Raw genomic sequence first — 24,235 nt, 5'->3', positions numbered from 1 at the left:
TCAGATTCACTATGGCATATTCATATATGTACTTAGGCAGTTAGGTCAGATTCATTCCACTGTCTTTCCCTATCCCATCTACCCTCCTCCCTTTATTTCCCTTTGTCTGCTCCACTGATCTTTCTTCTATATTTTTCTTATTAATCCTCCCTTGTTATTTTGTATTAGCTTCTGCATATCAGAGAAAACATTCAACCTTTGACTTTTTGTGACTGACATAGAAATGAATAATTTAAACCAAATGTAATAAAGGCTATAGCTTTTAATCTTTCATAAAAATATCAGAGTCAGATTAATTAGGTATTAAGAACTGATTTAGTAAGAAAAATCAAAACAACCCAATGGAATAAATGAATAAAATATGAATTAATAAGCACACAAAAGGAAATCTGATTGGGGTATGAACAGATATCTTCAATTTTGGTATTGGTAGTAATCATGGAAATACAAATTGAAACTACTTCCCAATCACTAGGATACTTGAAAATAAGCCAGACAGGGTAAGTTCAAGGGGATGTGGAGAAAGAGGAACCTCAGGTATTACTGGTCAGAATAAAAATTAACACAATTTGGAGAACAACTTGATATATCAAGTTAAAGAAACACATCTGTGAAGCAACATCAGTAGGTATTTACTTTTCTCTGTGGGAGGGTGTAGCAAAGAGGGGAATGCAATCAGAGAAAGATACTTTCTGTATATAAAACTGATTGGTGGGTGTATGTGACTTCAGTGTAAGCGTGAAGTTGTTCTCTGTAGCCTTGTCTACTATTTGCATTTCATAATTAAGCAATACAAGATGTCTGTAATGTTGTCTGCATCATTATTATCCAGGCTTCTTTGCTTAACTGATAACTGCGGACTCCTGGGTTCCTCCTGTGGGAGCTGACAAGGTGTGGATGAGAGGCCCAGGCTCTGGTGGGATTTCAGAATGTGACATTGGTTATGGGCTGCTCTGGCATCCAGAATACTGAGGAATGCGACTGGTCATCTGCACACATGTCCACTATGTTCCCTGTGCTGGCTTCTGACCTACATCCACTTTTTCTTTAAGTGCTTTACTTTTCTATATTCTTCATCATGAAGAGACACAGAGTCCATATTTAAGATTCAGTGGGCTGAAAGATGGCCATGCCATGCTTCAGCTGTGAAGAGTCTTCATTTTGTAGCCTTCTTCTCTCTGTGTTAGGACTAGTACTCCGCAGATCATCTACTGTCCCTCCAGGTTGCATAGCACCAGTAATGCAGTTTCTGAATGAAGACATGGAGAATTAGTTAGAGTGCTTCTTGAAAATGCCTGTAGGCAACCCACAGAGCTAGCACCCAGGTGAATACCAAAAATATCAGTTTCTATCATAGAGAATTAGTGACAGCATCAGGTGGCAGCTGCATCCAGCATGTGATGGCTCAATGTGGATCGGAAGGTCCCCTATAAGACAAAAGAAATTCTCCCACTGAGATTATGAAAAACAAATGCCATTGTCCAGTAAATTTGCAATCTGAGCAGAAAATGGAGTCACAAGCAGAGAGATGAAATAGCAGAGGGAAAAAACCCTGGCACCCTCCATCAGAGGCACTTGAAGTAGAAAGTAAAGACAGCTTTAAATGACACATTTTTGGATTCTTCTAATGAATTAGGAATTCCTATAACTTACTTTCATTTTTCTTTTTTATTTTTTTATTGTTGGTTGTTCAAAACATTACATAGTTCTTGATATATCATATTTCACACTTTGATTCAAGTGGGTTATGAACTCCCATTTTTACCCCATATACAGATTGCAGATTCACATCAGTTACACTTCCATTGATTTACATATTGACATGCTCAAGTCTGTTGTATTCTGCTGCCTTTCCTATCCTCTACTGTGCCCCCTCCCCTCCCCTCCCCTCTTCTCTCTCTACCCCCTCTAATGTAATTCATTTCTCTCCCTTGTATTATTTTTCCCTTTCCCCTCACTTCCTCTTGTATGTAATATTGTATAACCCTGTGGATCTCCTTCCATTTCCATGCAATTTCCCTTCTCTCTCCCTTTCCCTCCCACCTCTCATCCTTGTTTAATGTTAGTCTTCTTCTCGTGCTCTTCTTCCCTAATCTGCTCTAAGTTACTCTCCTTATATCAAAGAAGACATTTGGCTAGCTTCACTTAGCATAATCTGCTCTAATGCCATCCATTTCCCTCCAAATTCTATGATTTTGTCATTTTTTAATGCAGAGTAAGACTCCATTGTGTATAAATGCCACATTTTTTTATCCATTCGTCTATTGAAGGGCATCTAGGTTGCTTCCACGGTCTTGCTATTGTGAATTGTGCTGCTATGAACATCGATGCAGCAGTGTCCCTGTAGCATGCTCTTTTTAGGTCTTTAGGGAATAGACCGAGAAGGGGGATAGCTGGGTCAAATGGTGGTTCCATTCCCAGCTTTCCAAGAAATCTCCATACTGCTTTCCAAATTGGCTGCACCAATTTGCAGTCCCACTAACAATGTGCAAGTGTACACTTTTCCCCACATCCTCGCCAGCACTTGTTGTTGTTTGACTTCATAATGGCTGACAATCTTACTGGGGTGAGATGGTATCTTAGGGTGGTTTTGATTTGCATTTCTCTGAGTGCTAGAGATGGTGAGCATTTTTCCATGTACTTGTTGATTGATTGTATGTCCTCCTCTGAGAAGTGTCTGTTCAGGTCCTTGGCCCATTTGTTGATTGGGTTATTTGTAATCTTATTGTCTAATTTTTTGAGTTCTTTATATGCTCTGGATATTAGGGCTCGATCTGAAGTGTGAGGAGTAAAGATTTGTTCCCAGGATGTAGGCTCCCTATTTACCTCTCTTATTGTTTCTTTTGCTGAGAAAAAACTTTTTAGTTTGAGTAGGTCCCATTTGTTGATTCTAGATGTTAACTCTTGTGCTATGCGTGTCCTGTTGAGGAATTTGGAGCCAAACCCCACAGTATGTAGGTCATAACCTACTTTATCTTCTATCAGATGCCTTGTCTCTGATTTGATATCAAGCTCCTTGATCCATTTTGAGTTAACTTTTGTGCATGGCGATAGAAAGGGATTCAGTTTCATTTTGTTGCATATGGATTTCCAGTTTTCCCAGCACCATTTGTTGAAGATGCTATCCTTCCTCCATTGCTTGCTTTTAGCCCCTTTATCAAATATAAGAAAGTTTTAACTTTGTGGATTAGTCTCTGTGTCCTCTATTCTATACCATTGGTCCACCTGACTGTTTTGGTACCAGTACCATGCTGTTTTTGTTACAATTGCTCTGTAGTATAGTTTGAAGTCTGGTATCCCTATACCACCTGATTAACACTTCCTGCTTAGCATTGTTTTTGCTATTCTGGGTCTTTTATTTTTCCATATGAATTTCATGATTGCTTTCTCTATTTCTACAAGAAATGCCGTTGGGATTTTGATTGGCATTGGATTAAATCTATAGAGAACTTTTGGTAATATCGCCATTTTGATGATGTTAGTTCTGCCATTCCATAAACAGGGTATATTTTTCCATCTTCTAAGATCTTCTTCAATTTCTCTCTTTAGGGTTCTGTAGTTTTCATTGTATAAGTCTTTCACCTCTTTTTTTAGGTTGATTCCCAAGTATTTTATTATTTTTGATGATATTGTGAATGGAGTGGTTGTCCTCATTTCCATTTCAGAGGATTTGTCACTGATATACAGGAATGCCTTTGATTTATGCGTGTTGATTTTATATCCTGCCACTTTGCTGAATTCATTTATTAGCTCTAATAGTTTCTTTGTAGACCCTTTGGGTCTGCTAGGTATAGAATCATGTCAACTGCAAAGAGTGATAATTTAAGTTCTTCTTTTCCTATTTTTATGCCTTTAATTTCTTTCATCTGTCTAATTGCTCTGGCCAGTATTTCGAGAACTATGTTGAATAGAAGTGGTGATAGAGGGCATCCCTGTCTTGTTCCAGATTTTAGAGGGAATGCCTTCAATTTTTCTCCATTCAGAATGATGCTAGCCTGAGGCTTAGCATAGATTGCTTTTACAATGTTGAGTTATGTTCCTGTTATCCCTAGTTTTTCTAGAGTTTTGAACATAAAGGGATGCTGTACTTTGTCGAATGCTTTTTCTGCATCTATGGAGATGATCATATGATTCTTATTTTTAAGTCTATTGATGTGGTGAATAACACTTATTGATTTCCATATATTGAACCAGCCTTGCATACCAGGGGCATATATATTTATGGTTGTTATGTCTTGTTGGTGTATGGTTACCTTGAGCAGTATGTAGTGTCCCACTTTATCCCTTTTGATTAACTTTTCTTGTAATCTATTTTATTTGATATGAGTATGGACACTCCTGCTTGTTTCCGCAGTCCATATAAGTGATATGATTTTTCCCAACCTTTCACCTTCAGTCTATGTGTATCTTTTCCTATCAAATGCGTCTCCTGTAGGCAGCATATTGTTGGGTCTTGTTTTGTGATCCATTCAACTAGCCTGTGTCTCTTAATTGGTGAGTTTAAGCCATTAACATTTAGGGTTATTATTGTGATATGGTTTTTTCTTCCAGCCATATTTGTTTATTAATGTTACTAAACCTGATTTGTTTTCCTCTTTGATTATTTCCCCCCCTTTACTCTCATACCTCCCACTGTTGGTTTTCATTGTTATTTTCCATTTCCTCTTTTTGTAATGTTTTGCCAAGGATTTTTTGAAGAGATGGTTTTCTAGCTGCAAATTCTTTTAAATTTTGTTTTTCATGGAAGGTTTTAATTTCATCTTCCATCCTGAAGCTTAATTTCGCCGGATACACGATTCTTGGTTGGAACCCATTTTCTTTCAGTGTTTGAAATATGTTATTCCAGGATCTTCTAGCTTTCAGAATCTGTGTTGAGAGATCATCTGTTATCCTGATTGGTTTATGTCTAAATGTAATCTGCTTCCTTTCTCTTGTAGCTTTTAAAATTCTCTCCTTATTCTGTATGTTGGGCATCTTCATTATAATGTGTCTAGGTGTGGATCTCTTATTGTTTTGCACATTTGGCATCCTGTAGGCTTCTAGGATTTGGGATTCTGTCTCATTCTTCAAGTCTGGGAAGTTTTCTCATATTATTTAATTGAATAGATTGTTTATTCCTTTGGTTTGGACCTCTATGCCTTCCTGTATCCCAATGACTCTTAAGTTTGTTCTCTTTATGTTATCCCATATTTCCTGGATGTTCTGCTCATGGTTCATTGTTTCTTAACAGTCTTGCTGAGCTGTCTATGTTCTTTTCAAGTTGAAATATTTTGTCTTCATTGTCTGATGTTCTATCTTCTAAGTGTTCTACTCTGATGGTAGTATTCTCAATTGAGTTTTTAAGTTGATTTATTGTTTCCTGCATTTCTAGGATTTCTATTTGTTTGTTTTTTATTACCTCTACCTCCCTGTGTAATTGATCTTTTGCTTCTTGGATTTGTTTATGTAATTCATTGTCAAAGTGATCTTTCATTGTCTGATTTTGCTGTCTCATGTCTTTCTTGAGACTCCAGATCATCTGAATCATGTATATCCTGAATTCTTTATCTGACATTCCATCTGTTGCTGCTATTACCTCTTCTAGAGTTGAGTTGACCTGCATTGCTTGTGGTTCTTTCTTTCCTTGTCTTTTAATACTGCTCGTGTTTCTTTCTGCTTGGTGAAGCTCTTGTGTTTTTGAAATTTTCATTCTATTTATTTATATTGCTCTTGTATAGTTGAAAAATCTCCCTTGCAGGGCGGTTAGTGTCTGTGCTCCTCCTCCAATTGGGGTGATCTGTTCTGCAGGTGGGTCTCAGGTCCGCCTACCCTGCAGGCGCATGGGGCAGCTCTGCCACTCCGCAGGTTGCTGGGCCTTACCTGCTGGTGGGTTGCAGGTCCGCCTACCTTGCAGGTGGGGGGGAGGGGGCATCTCTGCCCCTCAGCAGGCCGTTGGGCCTGATCTGCCGGTGGTCACAGTTTCTCCTACACTGCAGGCAGTGTGGGAGGGGGCGACTCTGCCCCTCAGCAGGCTGCTGGACCTGTTTTGCTGGTGGGTCGCAGGTCCACCTACCTTGCAGGTGCGGGGGGAGGGGGCGGCTCTGCCCCACAGCAGGCTGCTGGGCCTAATCTGCCGGTGGTCACAATTTTGCCTACCTTGCAGGCAGGGGGGAGAGGGCGGCTCTGCCCCTCAGCAGGCTGCTGGACCTGTTTTGCTGGTGGGTCGCAGGTCCGCCTACTCTGCAGGCGCGTGGGGCAGCTCTGCCACTCTGCAGGTTCTCATTTTTCATACATAACTTTATTTCTCACCTCCCCCACCCTCTTTCTATTCTTTTTCTTTTTTTTTTTTTTTAATTTGGCTTGTTTTTAAGACACCAGTTTTTTGAATACTCAAAAAAAATAGACACAGGCTTAAATTTTCAATGGATTGTCTGAGTGTTCATGCTGGGACAGGATGGGCGCAGGAGTCGGTTTGTGACACAGTTTTGGGAGATGATGAGGAAGGTGAAAGGAGCTGTAACTATTGTTCTAGCAGTCTGAAGAGCAGGGAAGAGTGAAGAGCATTTTCATTTGAAATTGGCAGTCTGTGATCTGGGATAAGGAACACTTATCTGGGAATTGGCACTATAAGCACCAGATGGAAACCACTGATCCCTGCATAACCTCCCTGAAGGCAGAAGGGTCTCATGCATACACTGATGCATCCTACACAATCTCCCCAGCACATGGACTGAGGCTTTTGAAATAAGATGTGTGAAAAAAAAACAAAACAAGATTTTCTACAAGTGGAGTCGGTGAGAGGCCCATCAAGCATCCTTGCCAGAGTTGCACTTCCAACCACAGACACAATAACAAAGCTTTCTGAGGGATAAGTCTCCTTTGAAGAAGACAATACTCCACTACCTGAGCTGCCAGTCAAGGAGAGGGTGGATCCTAGCATACCTACTCTCTTAAAAAGCTTGGCAGGTTTGAGTCAGAACTGAGAAGAAACAAACAGCATTATATCTGGTCACATAAACTTTCTTATGGTTAAGATACACTAAAATTGAAATCTCAGAAAGAAAGACCTCTACTTAAAATACATTAGCAAGAAGAAATAGGAATCCATATATGATAGGTATTCCACTTACTGCATGCTATTAACCAATTCCAGTGTCTGGAAACGTTTTGTTTTATCAGATTTCTGATTTTAGATAATTTTTGATTAATTGGACTCTCTCTTGATACATCGTTTATTCTCTTCCAGGTCCATTTTAATGCTCTATATGAGGTGCCTCTTCAACAATTGGTGTTGGTATAATTGGAAATCCATATATAGTAGATTAAAATTTAACCCTTATATCTCAGTCTGCACAAACTCAACTCAAAGTATATCAAGGACCTTGGCATTAGAACAGCGACTTTGCGCATACTAGAAGAAAAAGTAGGCCCAACTCTCCATCATATAGGTTCAGGAACAAACTTCCCCAGTAAGACTCCTAAAGCACAAGAAGTAGAATGAAGAATCAATAAATAGGATGATATCAAACTAAAAAGCTTTACACAGCAAAGGAAAGAAACAATAACATGAAAAGAGAGCCTATAGAAGGGCAGAAAATCTTTACCACCTGTGTCTCAGATAGAGCATTAATCTCCTGGATATACAAATAACTCAAAAAACTTAACACCAAGAAAACGAATCAATAAATCAATCAATCAAAAACAAACCCAATCAATAAATGGGCAAAGAAACTGTACAGGCAGTTCACAGAAAAAGAAATATGATCAGTCAACAAATATATGAAAAAATACTCCACATCTCTAACAATTAAAGAAATGCATATTAAAAATACAAAGGTTGCATCTCACTGCAGTCACAATTGCAATTATCAAGAAAACAAGTAACAATAAATGTTGGCGAGGATGTGAGGAAAAAGGGTCACACATACACTGCTGGTGGGAATGCAAATTGATGCAGCCAAAATGGAAAGAAGTATGGAGATTCCTTGGAAAACTTGGAATGGAACCACTATTTGACCCAGCTATCCCACTCCTCAGCTTATACCCAAAGGACTTAAAAACAGCATACCACAGTGACACAGCCACATCAATGTTTATTGCAGCACAATTTACAATAGCCAAATTGTGGAACTGACCTAGATGCCCTTCAATAGATGAATGGGTAAAGAAATGTGGTATGTCTACACAATGGAATAAAAGAAGAATGAAATTATGGTATGTGCAGGTAAATGGATGGAACTGGAGAATATCATGCTGAGTGAAATAAGCCAGTCCCCAAAAAACAAAGTTCAATTGTTCTCTTTGATATGTGGATGCTAATCCATCACAAGGGAGGGTAATGATGGGAAGTATAGAAGTTCATTGGATAAAGGGGAATGAAGGGAAGGGACAAGAGATGGGACTAGGAAAAACAGTAGAATGAATCAGACATAACTTTCCTATACTCATATATGGATACACGACCAGTGTAAATCCACATCCTATTCAACCACAAGAATGGGATGAAAATTGTAATGGGTTGCAACCTATGTATGTACAATATGTCAAAATACACCCTACTGTCATGTATAACTAAAAGCCACAAATAAAAAATGCAAAACAAAACGAATTAATTGCTCTCTTTTCCCCTTAACAAAAACACATCATCATAACGTATAACTCTTCTTGTAAATACATGAAAATACATGTGTTTTCCTTGGTATAAATGGTTGTTTCTCTTATAATCTTAGTACTTTAAATTACAGATATAATTTTTAATCCTTAGTAACCATAATTTCCAGTGAAAATTAGCTCTTGAAAGAAGAAATGCCATTTTATTAAGAATATATGATTATACAAAAAATAAACTATGGTACTGGTGTTCTGAACATAGGTCAAACTGCATCATTTATTTTCTTAATACACTCTGAAGAATTTTTTACTGCATGCAGAATAAAACCACATTATCCTGGTGTAAACTACGGCAAGTAAAGCTCTGCCTGACACTCCTGTGTCTTACCCGACTTGTCTTCAAATTCACCACACACGGGCTATACTAGTACTTAATTCTCTTCAGGTGTCCCATGCTATTTTTCATCCATGTCTTTGGCAGTAGGTGTTCCCTCTGCTTGAAGTGGTATTCTCCTAGATAGGTGTGTGGTTCTTTCTCTCTAACCTAACTCAGAACTCAATGTAAATATCTCTTAGGTTTCTTATTTCCCTCATAGCACATGTAAAATATAACTCCCAGTAACTCTGTTTGGAAAGGCCTTAAATAGCTTATAAATATCAAACTATCTAAGTATTCCACTTTTTCTTTCTTTCCTGTTTTTTATTCTTACATTATAATTATACATAATAAAGGGATTTTTCATTATATATTTTTACATGCACATGATATAACAATTCACTTGTTTCAATATCATTTCCGTTTACCCTCTCCCTCCCTTTCTCCCTCCCTCTGGTCCCTTTTCTCTTCTTAGTGGCCTCCCTTCTATTTTCATAAAATCTCCACTATGTTTTCTTTTGCCTCTTCCTCTCTAGTTTACACATCTGAGACAAAACATATGGCCCTTGGCTGTCTGAGTTTGGCATATTTCACTTAACATAATGTTCTCAAGTTCCATCCATTTTCCTAAAAATGACATAATTTCACTTTTTTTTTGGATTGAATAAAACTCAATTTGGGATATATACCACATTTTCCTTATCCATTCATTCATTGATGGATATTTAGGCTGGTTCTACAGTTTGATTATTGTGAATTGTGCTACTATAAACATGGATATGCATGTATAACTATAGTATGAAGACGTTAATGATTTAGGGTAAATACTAAGTGGTGGTATAGCTGGGTCATATGGTGGTTCCATTCCTAGACGTTTGAGGAAACTCCATACCAATTTCCATAGTGATCATACTAATATACTATACAAACAACAATGTAAAAATGTTCCTTTTCCTATACATTCTCACAAGCATTTATTATCGCTTGTATTCTTTCTGGCTGCCATTCTAACAAGAGATGAAATCTCGGTCTGCCTTTGATTTGCAGTTCCCCAGTTGCTAAAAATGTTAACATTTTTTCATGTATTTGTTGGTCATTTCAACTACTTCTTTCATTTGAGAAACGTCTGTTTTGTTCATTTTTGTCCATTTATTAATTGGGTTATTTGGTTTTCAGTGGGTGGTTGTGTTCAGATTTTTAAGTTCTTTATATATTCTGGATATTAATCCTCTGTCAGAAGAGTAGCTAGCAAAGATGTTCTCCCATTATGTACATTCTATCTTCACATTTGTGATTACTTCTGTGGCCATGCAGAAGCTTTTTATTCAATGCAATCCCATTTATTAATTCTTGGTATTATTTCTTTTTAATATTTATTTTTTTAGTTGTAGGTGGGCACAATATCTTTATTTCATTTTTATGTGGTGCTGAGTTTTGAACCCAGTGCCTCACGTGTGCTAGGCAAGCGCTCTACCACTGGGCCACAAACCCAGCCCCTTGGTATTATTTCTTGAGCTTTAGGAGTTCTATTTAAGAAATTGTTGCCTGAACCTATATGTTGGAACAGTGAACCTATGTTTTCATCTATGAGTTGCATTGTTCCTGGTCAATTCTTAGGTCTTTATTACATTTTGGGTTCACTTGTGTGAAGGATTGGAGATGAGGATCTAGTCCTATTCTTCTACATATGAATTACCAGTTTTCTCAGTACAATTTGTTTAAAAGGGTATCTTTTATTCAATGTATTTTTATTCTAATTTGTTATCTATGAAAGCAGAATTCATTACAGTTCATATTATACATATAGAGCACAATATTTTATATCTCTGGTTGTATACAAAGTATATTCACACCATTCATGTCTTTATACATGTACTTAGGGTAATGGTGTCCATCTCATTCCACCACCTTTTCTATCCCCATGCCCTCTCCCTTTCCCTCCCATCCCTTCGCCTTATCTACAATTCTTCCTTGCTCCCCTTCCCAACCCTACTATGAATTAGCCTCCTTAAAATCAGAAAAAACAATCAGCATTTGTTTTTTTGGGGATTGGCTAACTTCACCTAGAGTTACATTCTCCAATTGTATCCATTTACCTGCAAATGCCATGATTTTATTCTCTTTTATTGCTGAGTAATATTCCATTGTGTATAGATATCACATTTTCCTTGTCCATTGATCTACTAAGGGGCATCTTGGTTGGTTCCACAGTTTAGCTATTGTGAATTGTATTGCAATAAACATTGATGTGGCTGTGTCACTGTAGAATGATGTTTTTAAGTCCTCTGGGTATAGACTGAGGAGTAGGATAGCTGGGTCAAATGTGGTTCCATTCCAAGTTTTCCAAGGAATCTCCATACTGCTTCTTATATTGGCTGCACCATTTTGCAGTCCCACCAGAAATGTATGAGTGTGCCTTTTCCCCCACATCCTCACCAAAACTTATTGTTGTTCCTATTCTTTTTTTTTTTAATGTTGGTCCTTCAAAACATTACATAGTTCTTAATACATCATATTTCACAATTTGATTCAAGTGGGTTATGAACTCCCAATTTTACCCCTTATACAGATTGCTGTATCACATCAGTTACCCTTCCATTGATTGACAAATTGCCTTTCTAGTGTCTGATGTATTCTGCTGTCTGTCCTATTCTCTACTATCCCCCATCCCCTCCCCTCCCCTCCCCTCCCCTCCCCTTTTCTCTCTCTACCCCTTCTACTGTAAATCATTTCTTCAATTTGTATTATCTTGTCTTACCCCTCATTTCCTCTTATATGTCATTATGTATAACCCTGAGGAACGCCTTCCATTTCCGTGCAATTTCCCTTCTCACTCCCTTTCCCTCCCACCTCTCATCCCTGTTTAATGTAAATTTTCTTTTCAAGCTATTCATCCCTACCCTGTCCTTGTTTACTCCCCTTATATCAAAGGGGTCATTTGGTATTTGTTTTTTAAAGATTGACTATCTTCACTTAGCATAATCTGCTCTAATGCCATCCATTTCCCTCCAAATTCTATGATTTTGTCATTTTTTAATGCAGAGTAATACTCCATTGTGTACAAATGCCACATTTTTTTATCCATTCATCTATTGAAGGGCATCTAGGCTGATTCCACAATCTTGCTATCGTGAATTGTGCTGCTATGAACATCGATGTAGCAGTGTCCCTGTAGCATGCTCTTATTAGGTCTTTAGGGAATAGACCGAGAAGGGGGATAGCTGGGTCAAATGATGGTTCCATTCCCAGCTTTCCAAGAAATCTCCATACTGCTTTCCAAATTGGCTGCACCAATTTGCAGTCCCACCAGCAATGAACAAGAGTGCCCTTTTCCCCGCATCCTCTCCAGCACTTATTGTTGTTTGACTTCCTAATGGCTGCCAATCTTACTGGAGTGAGATGGTATCTTAGGGTAGTTTTGATTTGCATTTCTCTGACTGCTAGCGATGGTGAGCATTTTTTCATGTACTTATTGATTGATTGCATGTCCTCCTCTGAGAAGTGTCTGTTCAGGTCCTTGGCCCATTTATTGATTGGGTTATTTGTAATCTTATCATCTAATTTTTTGAGTTCTTTGTATATTCTGGTTATTAGGGCTCTATCTGAAGTGTGTGGAGTAAAGATTTGTTCCCAGGATGTAGGCTCCCTATTTACCTCTCTTATTGTTTCTTTTGCTGAGAAAAAAACTTTTTAGTCTGAGTGAGTCGCATTTGTTGATTCTAGTTGTTAACTCTTGTGCTATGGGTGTCCTATTGAGGAATTTGGAGCCCGACCCCACAGTATGTAGATCATAACCAACTTTTTTTTCTATCAGATGCCGTGTCTCTGATTTAATATCAAGCTCCTTGATCCATTTTGAGTTAACTTTTGTGCATGGCGAGAGATAGGGATTCAGCTTCTTTTTGATGCAAATGGATTTCCAGTTTTCCCAGCACCATTTGTTGAAGATGCTATCCTTCCTCCATTGCATGCTTTTAGCCCCTTTATCAAATATAAGATAGTTGTAGTTTTGTGGATTGGTTACTGTGTCCTCTATTCTGTACCATTGGTCCACCCGCCTGTTTTGGTACCAGTACCATGCTGTTTTTGTAACTATTGCTCTGTAGTATAGTTTGAAGTCTGGTATCGCTATACCGCCTGATTCACACTTCCTGCTTAGCATTGTTTTTGCTATTCTGGGTCTTTTATTATTCCATATGAATTTCATGATTCTTTTATCTATTTCTACAAGAAATGCTGTTGGGATTTTGATTGGCATTGCATTGAACTTATAGAGAACTTTTGGTAATATCGCCATTTTGATGATGTTGGTTCTGCCTATCCATGAGCAAGGTATATTTTTCCATCTTCTAAGATCTTCTTCAATTTCTCTCTTTAGGGTTCTGTAGTTTTCATTTCATAAATCTTTTACCTCTTTTGTTAGGTTGATTCCCAAGTATTTTATTTTTGGGGGGGATATTGTGAATTTCCGTTTCAGAGGATTTGTCGCTAATATACAGGAATGCCTTTGATTTATGCGTGTTGATATTATATCCGGCCACTTTGCTGAATTCATTTATTAGCTCTAATAGCTTCTTTGTAGACCCTTTTGGGTCTGCTAGGTATAGAATCATATCATCTGCAAATAGTGATAATGTAAGTTCTTCTTTTCCTATTTTTATGCCTTTAATTTCTTTTGTCTGTCTAATTGCTCTGGCCAGTGTTTCGAGGACTATGTTGAACAGAAGTGGTGAGAGAGGGCATCCCTGTATTGTACCAGATCTTAGAGGGAATGCCTTCAATTTTTCTCCATTCAGAATGATGCTGGCCTGTGGCTTATCATAGATTGCTTTTACATTGTTGAGGTATGATCCTGTTATCCCTAATTTTTCTAGAGTTTTGAACATAAAGGGATGCTGTACTTTGTCGAATGCTCTTTCTGCATCTATCGAGATGATCATATGGTTTTTATTTTTAAGTCTATTGATGTGGTGAATAACATTTATTGATTTCCGTATATTGAACCAGCCTTGCATCCCAGGGATGAATCCTACTTGATCATGGTGTATAATTTTTTTGATATGTATTTGAATCCGATTCGCCAGAATTTTATTGAGGATTTTTGCGTCAAGGTTCATTAGAGATATTGGTCTGTAGTTTTCTTTCTTTGAAGTGTCTTTGTCTGGTTTCAGAATCAGGGTGATGTTGGACTCGTAGAATGAATTTGGATGTTCTCCCTCTTTTTCTATTTCCTGAAATAGCTTGAAAAGTATTGGTGTTAGTTCCTCTTTAAAGGTTTTGTAAAACTCTGCTGTATACCCATCCGGTCCTGGGCTTTTCTTAGTTGGTAGTCTTTTGATGGTTTCTTCTATTTCCTCTATTGTTATTGGTCTGTTTAGGTTGTCAATATCCTCCTGACTCAATCTGGGCAGATCATAAGACTTAAGGAATTTATCTATGCCTTCACTATCTTCTATTTTATTGGAGTATAAGGATTCAAAATAATTTCTGATTATCTTCTGTATTTCTGAAGTGTCTGTTGTGATATTTCCTTTTTCATCCCGTATGCTAGTAATTTGGGTTCTCTCTCTTCTTCTCTTAGTTAGCATGGCTAAGGGTCTGTCAATTTTATTTATTTTTTCAAAGAACCAGCTTTTAGTTTTGTCAATTTTTTCAATTGTTTCTTTTGTTTCAATTTCATTAATTTCAGCTCTGATTTTAATTATTTCTTGCCTTCTACTTCTTTTGCTGTTGTTTTGCTCTTCTTTTTCTAGGATTTTGATATGAAGTATGAGATCATTTATTTGTTGGTTTTTTCTTTTTTTGAGGAATGAACTCCAAGCAATGAATTTTCCTCTTAGAACTGCTTTCAATGTGTTCCATAGATTCCGATATGTTGTGTCTGTGTTTTCATTTAACTCTAGGAAGTTTTTAATTTCCTCCTTAATGTCTTCTAAAACCCATTGATCACTCAGCAACATATTATTCATTCTCCAAGTGATGCTTGATTTTTCCTTCCTTCTTTTATCATTGATTTTCAGTTTCATTCCATTATGATCAGATAAGATGCATGGTATTATCTCTATCCCTTTATATTGTCTAAGAGTTGCCCTGTGACATAATATATGTTCTATTTTTGAGAAGGTTCCATGTGCTGCTGAGAAAAAAGTGTAACTACTTGATGTTGGGTGGTATAGTCTATATATGTCAATTAAGTCTAGGTTGTTAATTGTGTTATTGAGTTCTATAGTTTCCTTATTTAACTTTTGTTTGGAAGATCTGTCCAGTGGTGAGAGAGGTGTGTTGAAGTCTCCCATGATTATTGTATGGTGGTCTATTAGACTCTTGAACTTGAGAAGAGTTTGCTTGATGAACACAGCTGCACCATTATTTGGGGCATATATATTTATGATTGTTATATCTTGTTGGTGTGTGGTTCCCTTGAGCACTATGAAGTGTCCTTCTTTGTCCCTTTTGATTAAATTTGGCTTGAAATCTATTTTATTAGATATGAGTATGGACACTCCTGCTTGTTTCCGCAGTCCATATGAGTGGTATGATTTTTCCCAGCCTTTCACCTTCAGTCTATGAAGATCTTTTCCTATCAGATGCGCTCCTGTAGACAGCATATTGTTGGGTCTTGTTTTGTGATCCATTCTACTAGCCTGTGTCTCTTAATTGGTGAGTTTAAGCCATTAACATTTAGGGTTATTATTGAGATATGGTTTGTTCTTCTATCCATATTTGTTTATTGATGTTACTAAACCTGATTTGTTATCCTCTTTGACTACTTTCCCCCCTTTACTGTCCTATCTCCCATTGTTGGTTTTCAATGTTATTTTCCATTTCCTCTTCCTCTAATGTTTTGCCAAGGATTTTTTGAAGAGATGGTTTTCTAGCTGTGAATTCTTTTAACTTTTGTTTATCATGGAAGGTTTTAATTTCATCTTCTAACCTGAAGCTTAATTTCGCCGGATACACGATTCTTGGTTGGAACCCATTTTCTTTCAGTGTTTGAAATATGTTATTCCAAGATCTTCTAGCTTTCAGAGTCTGTGTTGAGAGATCAGCTGTTATCCTGATTGGTTTACCCCTAAATGTAATCTGCTTTCTTTCTCTTGCAGCTTTTAAAATTCTCTCCTTATTCTGTATGTTGGACATTTTCATTATAATGTGTCTAGGTGTGGATCTCTTATTGTTTTGCACATTCGGCGTCCTGTAGGCTTCTAGGATTTGGGATTCTGTCTCATTCTTCAAGTCTGGGAAGTTTTCTCGTATTATTTCACTGAATAGACTTTTTATTCCTTTGGTTTGGAGCTCTGTGCCTTCCTGTATCCCAATGACTCTTAAATTTGGTCTTTTGATATTGTCCCATAATTCTTGGATGTTCTCCTCATGGTTTCTTAGCAGACTTGCTGAGCTGTCTATGTTCTTTTCCAGTTGAAATACTCTGTCTTCATTGTCTGATGTTCTCTCTTCTAAGTGATCTACTCTGCTGGTAGTATTCTCAATTGAGTTTTTAAGTTGGTTTATTATTTCCTGCATTTCTAGAATTTCTATTTGTTTGTTTTTTATTACCTCTATCTCCCTGTGAAATTGATCTTTTACTTCCTGGATTTGTTTGTCAATGTGATCTTTCATTGTCTGATTTTGCTGTCTCATGTCTTCCTTGAGACTCCAGATCATCTGAAGCATATAAATCCTGAACTCTTTATCTGACATTCCATCTGTTGCTGCTATTACCTCTTCTAAAGTTGAGTTGACCTGCATTGCTTGTGGTCCTTTCTTTCCTTGTCTTTTCATACTGCTCGCTTTTCTTTCTGCTTGGTGCAACTGTTGTGTTTTTGAAATTTACCCCCTATTTATTTATGTTGCTCTTGTATAGTTGGGAAGTCTCCCTTGCAGGGCGGGTATTGGCTGTGCTCCTCTTCTAATTATGCTGGTTTGTCTACCCCGCTGATCGGTCGCAGGTCTGCCCCCACTGCGGGCACGGGTGGCGGCTTTACTCTGCCCCCACTCCAATTGTGGTAACGTATCTACCACGCCCTGGGGTCGTTGGTCCTGATCTGGATGTGGGTGGCGGCTCTGCTGGGCCCCCACTCCAATTGGTGTGACGAGTCTACCGTGCTGGCAGACCTCTAGGCCGGTGGGTCGCAGTTCTGCACAGCCCCCACTCCCAATGGGGGTACCTGACTACCTCTCCAATGGGTCGCTGAGCCCCCTCCGGACCCGGGCGGCGACCCTGCTCCACCCACACTCTAACCAGTGTGACGCGACTGCCTCAGTGTTATGTGTCCACCACGATGGCAAGCTACCTGGCCTGTCTTGCCAGTTGGCGGCAGGTCTGCCTGCCCTACTTGCTCAGATGGCAGTTCTGCACAGCCCCTACTCCAAATGAGGTTACTTGGCTACCGCGCCGCGGAATCGCTGGTCCTATTCTAGGCGTGGGCCGCTACTCTCTTCAGCCCCAGCTGCATTTGGGGTGTCATGGTACCACGCCAGCGGGTCACTTGGCCTGCTCTGGGCACAGGTGAAAGCTCCACTCTGCCCCTACAGCACCCCGCCGGACCCTGATTGAGAAGCAGTCACCGCCGGTTCCCTAGCCTTGGGCCAAAGCAGCTTAGGTAGCCAGAACCCCGCCTCTCCGTTCCCGATACACTCTCTGCTGGGAGATGGCTCCAGCGAGCAACCCCCACGGGTTCCCCAGCCCCAGGCCAAAACTGTTCCGGGAGTCAGAACCCAGTCGCCCCAAGCTCAGCGCACGCTCTACTTGGAGCTGGCCTCCACAGGCAGTCTCCACAGTTTCCTCAGACCTGGGCCAGGTTAGCCCCGGGAACCAGAATCCAGCTGCTCAGTGCCCAGCGCATGCCTTGCCCGGCACGTGCCTCTAGGAGTATTCTCCACAGGAACCCCAGTCCCGAGCCTGAGCAAGAAATCTGTCTGCTAGACGCAGGCAAATACCAGCCTGAAATCACCTGTTCTGTAGTTGAATGGGCTGAGATCAGTAGAACACGGGGATGATTACATCATCTCTCCAAAATGGCGGCTGCTGTCCTCCACTGTGGTCCGACCGGTGTCTGGAACCAAACTGGGCCGCTTCTCTCCTCTGTTTCAAAGCCGGAACTCAGAACTAAGGGCTCCGATGTACCACTGGTGGGAGCCCCCCCGGATCCCTATCACTGTTCCCCCGCTCCGGCACCCTGCGGCTCCCCGGCGCGCGCCACAGACTCCAGCCGCGGGGCAATCGCAATCGCCTGTCAGGCTATGCGACCCTCTGTGCGGAGAAATGGAGCTCTCAGAGCCGAACTTCGCACGATGGAAATCTGTCCACTAGATTCTGGAGCACCTCAATTTCACTGGAACTTCCCAAAGATAGCCTTCAGCTGTCTTGCATCGTCTTTCTCCCACTTAGTGACGCGGCGCCCTGGGGTGATGCACTCCCTTCGCTGCCATCTTAGAATCCCCTGTTGTTTCTATTCTTAATAGCTGCTATTCTGATTAGAGTGAGATGAAATCTTAGAGAAGTTTTGATTTGCATTTCTCTAATTGCTAGAGATGTTGAACATATTTTTCCATATATTTGTTGATTGATTGTATATCCTCTTCTGAGAGCAGTTCCTTGTCCCATTAATTGATTGGGTTATTTGGGTTTTTTTTTGGTGTTTATCTTTTTGAGTTCTTTATATACCCTAGAGATATCTCTATCTGATATGCAAGTTGTAAAAATTTGCTCCCCAGCTGTAGGCTCTCTATTCACCTCACTGATTGTTTCCTTTGCTAAGAAGAAGTTTCTTAGTTTGAATACATCCCACATATTAATTCTTGATTTTAATTATTGCACTATAGGAGTCTTATTAAGGAAATAGGAGCCTAATCCAATATGATGGAGGTTTGGGCCTACTTTTTCTTCTATTAGATGCAGGGTCTCTGGTTTAATTCCTAGGTCCTTGATCCACTTTGATTGAGTTGCATGGTGAAAGATAGGGGTTTAATTTCATTTTGTCACATATGGATTTCAGTTTTCCCAGTACCATTTGTTGAAGGGGTTATCTTTTCTCCAATGTATGTTTTTGGTGCCTTCAATGTATGTTTTGTCAAGGATCAGAAGACTGTAAATGTGTGGGCTTGTCACTGTGTCATCTATCTTTATGATTGGCTTATATGTCTGTTTTTATGCCAGTATTATGTGTTTTTTGTTACTAGAGCTTTATAGTGTTTAATTTGAAATTAGGTGATGTGATACATCCAGAGCTGCTTTTTGAATTACTACCGCTTGGGCTATTTGGGATCATTTATTTCTCAAAATAAATTTAGGACTATTTTTGCAATTCTGTGAAGAATGTCCTTGGTATTTTGATGGGAATTTCATTGAATCTGTATATTGTTTTTGATAATATGGCAATGTTAACAATAATTCTGCCCATGAAAGTTCCGTCCACCTTCCAGTATCTTCTGTAGTTTTTTTCTTTATTGTTCTATATTTTTCATTGTAGAGGTCTTTTACCTCCTTGGTTAGATTTATTCCTAGATTTCTTTTGCCTTTTCCTTTATGTTTTTGTGTGTGTGTGTTGTGGGTGGCATTGTTTTCCCAATATCTCTCTCAGCATATTCATTATTGATGAATAGGAAATCTGTTGATATTTTGTGACCTATTATTTGCAGAATTTGTTTATTAGCTCCAGAAGTCTTCTGGTGGAGCTTTCTGTTTTCTTTTCTTTTTTTTTTTCTTTTCTTTTTGTTCTTCTAAGTATAGGATCAACATGATCTGCAAACAGTGGAAATTTATATTTTCCTTTCCTGTTATCCATTGTATTTCCCTCTCTTGCCATTTTGTTCTGGCTAGAATTTCTAATTCTATATAGAATAGGAGTGGTAGGAGTGGATATCCTTAACTTATATTGGATTTTAAAGAAAATGTTTTTGGCTTTTCCCCTTTCACTATAACGCTTTGGGTTTGTCATATATAGTCTATAGGATGTTATGGTAAGTTCCTCCTACCCCTCATTCCTTTAGTGTTTTTATCATGAAAGAGAGTTGAACATTGTTGAAGATTTGTGTACATCTATGGAGATGATTTTGTGATTTATATCCTTAATCCTATTTATGAAGTGAATTACATTTAATTGATCTGCAAATGTTAAACCATCCTTGTAACCTTGGGTTGAAATCAACTTGGCCAAGATATCTAATCTTCTCAATGCATTGTTGAATATGATTTGCTAATATTTTATTGCAGATTTTTAAATATAATTTAATCAGTGATTTTGCTCTATGAGTTTTCTTTCTTTTGTATGTACTTACCTGGTTCTGGTATTAGGATGATACTAGCTATATAGAATAAATTTTATTTTTTTATATTTTATGGAATAACTTGAAGAGTTTTGGCATTCTTTTTTCTTTAAAGGTCTTGTGACAATCTAAAGCTGGCAATCCATAGTATCTTAGATTTTTTTACTACTTTTTCTTGAATCAGTTTTGTAATATAATCTTTCCTAGTAATTTAACAATTTTAACTAAATTTAAAACATATTAAAAATAAGTTTTCAATAACATCTTTTGTTCTAGTTTCTACTATATCTGTAGTTGAAGGTTCCTTTTTATTCATAGTATTATGTACTTGAGTCTTTTAAACTTTTTATTGTTCAGTTTTGTCACATATAATTTTTAGGAATTTATTTCAATCTTTCAGAAATGGAACTTCTGATTATTTTAAATATTTGTTATCTATGTTATCAATTGTTGCTCTTTTTTATTTCATCTAATTTCTCTGGTTTTATTCTGTTATTCCTCTAATTTTTTAAAAAAATTAGATGTTTAACTCATTTACTATAAGACTTTTTACTTTTTTTAAATGAACATTTTTTAAAGCTATAAATATCTAAGTTCAGCATTAGCTAAAGCTGCAAGTTGGACATGTAGTTTATTGACATATATTCACTACATATGAAAAGAAATTATGATTTCTTTTTGAATATGTGAGTAATTTAAAACTTCATTAAAAGGAACTTTACTAAAGTATCTTTGAAAGCAGAATCTCATACTTGGTTTCTTCCACAATTACAGCAAATGTACGGTGCAAGCATCATGTCATCAACATCCTGGTGAGGGTACTATGGCAGAGTCATAACAGTGGGGAAATGGACCTAGGTGTGTATAGAAAGGGCCAACTCAAGGACTGGCCTCACCTTATGACAACCATCCCTCCTGAGGCAGCATCAGTCCATTCATGAATGGTGGACTCCCATGACTTTGTAGTTTGGATCTTGAATGACCACTGGGAGGTTCATGTATTCAAGACTTGGTCTCCAGTCTGTGGTTCTATTGGGAGAGGGTGAATCTTCTGAAGATGAGGCCTAATGGAAAAAACATGATTTGGGGCATGCTCTTGAAGGAGTTATTGAGACCCTGGCCTCTCTCTCTCTCTCTTTCTCTCTCTCTCTGTTTCTTTGTCATCACCGTGATGTGAACAGGCCTCCTCTAACATGCATTCCTACCATGATGCATGTTGTGTCACAGACCCAAAGCAACATGGACTAAATCCTCTGAAATCATGAGCCAACACAAACTTTCCTCCTTTTAAATTGTTTTTCTTGGGTATGTTGTCATAGCAATAGAAAACTGACTAACACACCTTCTACTAGGCTCTATCTCTTAAACAAATGGGACTAAGCCTAATACCATCATACTGAGGATCAAGATGTCAGCATATGAACTTTTGAGGAAAAAATCCATATCCAAACCACAGCAGAATTCTCCCCTAGAAGTGGCAGAGTGAACATGGCACCACATGTCTATGTCTAAATTTCAACTTGTAGCCTCTAAATGTATAAAGGATAAATTGTCACTGTTTTTTTTCTTGTCTGTTTTGGAACTGGGGATCAAACCCAGGGCTTTGAGAATGTGAGGCAAGTGCTTTGCCACTGAGCTGTATCCCAGCCCAATTTCTACTGTTTTAAGCCACTCGTTTTGTGGTACTAAGCTACAGAAATCTAAGGAAAATAATATTTTTGATAAAATATTTTCAATATTTTTCATGGCTTTTAATCACTTCCTGCTACTTTTCTATCCTTACTTCCATTTTGGCCATTCATATTTGCTCAGAAATAAAGGTTCATGTCATCAGTATATTATAGCTCAGTAAACAGGTATTAACAAAAAGTAGTCTCATTTAATCATCTCTGTAACTGTGGTCATATAGCATACTATTTCCTGTTTGTGTTTTTTCATTTTATTGAGCTTACCAGGTTTTGTTCTTCATATTTTCAGAAAAAAAAAAACAGAAGAATGTGGAACACTTGTATTTATTGTCATTCCAATTGTTAGATCATTTTCAAAATATTACTTTTAGTTCTTATCTTTGTCAACATCATCCTCTTTTCCCATTTTCTAGCTTCTTCAGAAAAATGTTCATTGCTCCCATTCTTACATGTAAAAACTTAAAAGTTGCACATTTTAATTGAGACCATTCACCAGCAGGTCTCTCTCAATTTAGGACCAGAAAAATCGATATAAGATGTTGTTATTTCTCTATACTCAGAATAACCATGTTTTTTTTTTCAGGCAAATATGCATTAATGGGTAGGACCCCAGTGGGAACCCAGGATGCTATAGGATCCAAGAAAGATTCCCACAGTCCCTTCCTCATTCAGTTCTCACAGCAGCTCCACTCTCCTCTACTTCACATTTGATCCCATTTCTGTTGGTTACCTGAAGATACCTAGATTCTCAGAAGTCTTCACTCCTTTTTTGCTCTACAGAGCTTTGGAAATTACCTTTCCTGAGTGCATATTCTACCTGTCCCTGTCTCCTAAAGACCTAACTTTTGTGCCCTTTGAAGTCCCTGTTAATTATCAATCAAATACTCTGAAACTCTGTATGCTTTTGAAACATACCATTTACCTTTTTGTTCTGAGTCAACAGTCCACCTTTTCCCAGCTTCTGAAATCCTATCTCTTATCCCTTTGAAATCCATAGTCAATTATCAACCAAATATTGTATAATATCTATGTCCTCTGGGAACCTGTCCTTCACATATTTGCTCTAACTTGGCCAAATTTCTACACTTCCCCTGCTTCTGAAGCCCTATCTCTTATCCCTTTTGAAATCATGGGCAACTATCAACCAAATACTCTTTAACATCAGCAACCTTCTGGGAACCTGTCCTTCAACTTTTTATTATAGGAAACATTTCTCTTCCCTATGAAAATAATGCTCCCCTTGTAGTATTTTTTTTCCCAATTGTGGCCATTTTCTGTCTCATGAGTGGTGTTTGACAGTCCTTCTTTTTTATTGCTAACTTCATATAATTAGCCCATTGTCCTTCATGAAAGACTCAACCCAGTGTTGAATGTCACATTATGTCCACATATCACCATTATCCATTCTTACTATAGAGATCAACCAACTTGATTCAATTCTCTCATTCATTGACGATTCCACCTCCTTGATAACTGAATTGTTATTCCTATTATTTACAACTAGAAACTGATCAAAGCAACTATCAGATGATGTTGAAAGATGGAGAAAAAAAAGATGATTTCCCAGAGATTAAGGACTTCAGTAGCTACCCAGTGTTAAGTTCTATCTGTTCCCCCTTCTACATAACCAAGCCTGGGTACAAGGACAATATATACCCAGAAATTTCAATGGGCACATACCTTAAAAATTTCTGAGCCTGGCACAGTGGCACACGTCTGTAATCCCATCAGCTCAGGAGGCTGAGCCAGGAGGATCATGAATTCAAAGCCAGCCTCAGCAACAGCAAGGCACTAAGCAATTCAGTAAGACCCTGTCTCTTAATAAAATACAAAATGGAGCTGGAGATGTAGCTCAGTGACTGAGTGCCCATGAGTTCATTCCCTAGTACAAAAAAAAATAATAATAATAATTTTTTTTTTCTGAGATAGGTCTGCTCTCTCAACAAGTGGATGGCAGTAAAGAGATCTTGCAGACCAGAATCCTTTTTCACCCTTTCCCAATCTCTCCAGGCAAATATTAAGGAAAATCCACTTACCTCCTCCACACTGGGTTCTGCAGAGTCAGTGGGTTTCAGCCTACTTAACTAGAACTTCCCCATGAGCATAAGCAGAGGTGGAATCTATTCCCAGCCCTATTGAGTGCTGCATTTGCAGAAACTGCAAGGTAGAGTTCTGTCAATCATCCCCACCTTACATTAATAGGAGCGGAGGCAATACCTCTTTCCCTCCTCTCCTGTCAACACTGCAAGGAGGAGAGTGGAACTTTGTCAACTATGTTAAACCAGCATTAAGGGAACAGTGACAAAAGAGTGGC

At 38.4% G+C, this 24,235-nt stretch overlaps 1 protein-coding gene and 1 long non-coding RNA gene across 2 annotated transcripts in view; both read right to left on the bottom strand.

Moving 5' to 3' along the window:
- Positions 1-24,235, bottom strand: part of LOC144256615 (amine sulfotransferase-like) — a 74,846-nt gene that overhangs the window by 24,500 nt on the left and 26,111 nt on the right. The gene's annotated exons all lie outside the window — the stretch shown is intronic.
- LOC144256571 (uncharacterized) lies at positions 1,176-24,100 on the bottom strand. Its single transcript, XR_013344146.1, has 3 exons — positions 23,958-24,100; positions 21,130-21,297; positions 1,176-1,249 (listed from the first exon to the last, which is right to left on the bottom strand). It is a non-coding gene; the product is annotated as an uncharacterized LOC144256571 (long non-coding RNA).

Source organism: Urocitellus parryii, chromosome 8, assembly GCF_045843805.1.
Source record: "Urocitellus parryii isolate mUroPar1 chromosome 8, mUroPar1.hap1, whole genome shotgun sequence".
NCBI classification, from domain to species: domain Eukaryota; kingdom Metazoa; phylum Chordata; class Mammalia; order Rodentia; family Sciuridae; genus Urocitellus; species Urocitellus parryii.
Note: the sequence above shows the minus strand (reverse complement) of the source record. Positions and strands in the feature narration are given on the sequence as shown.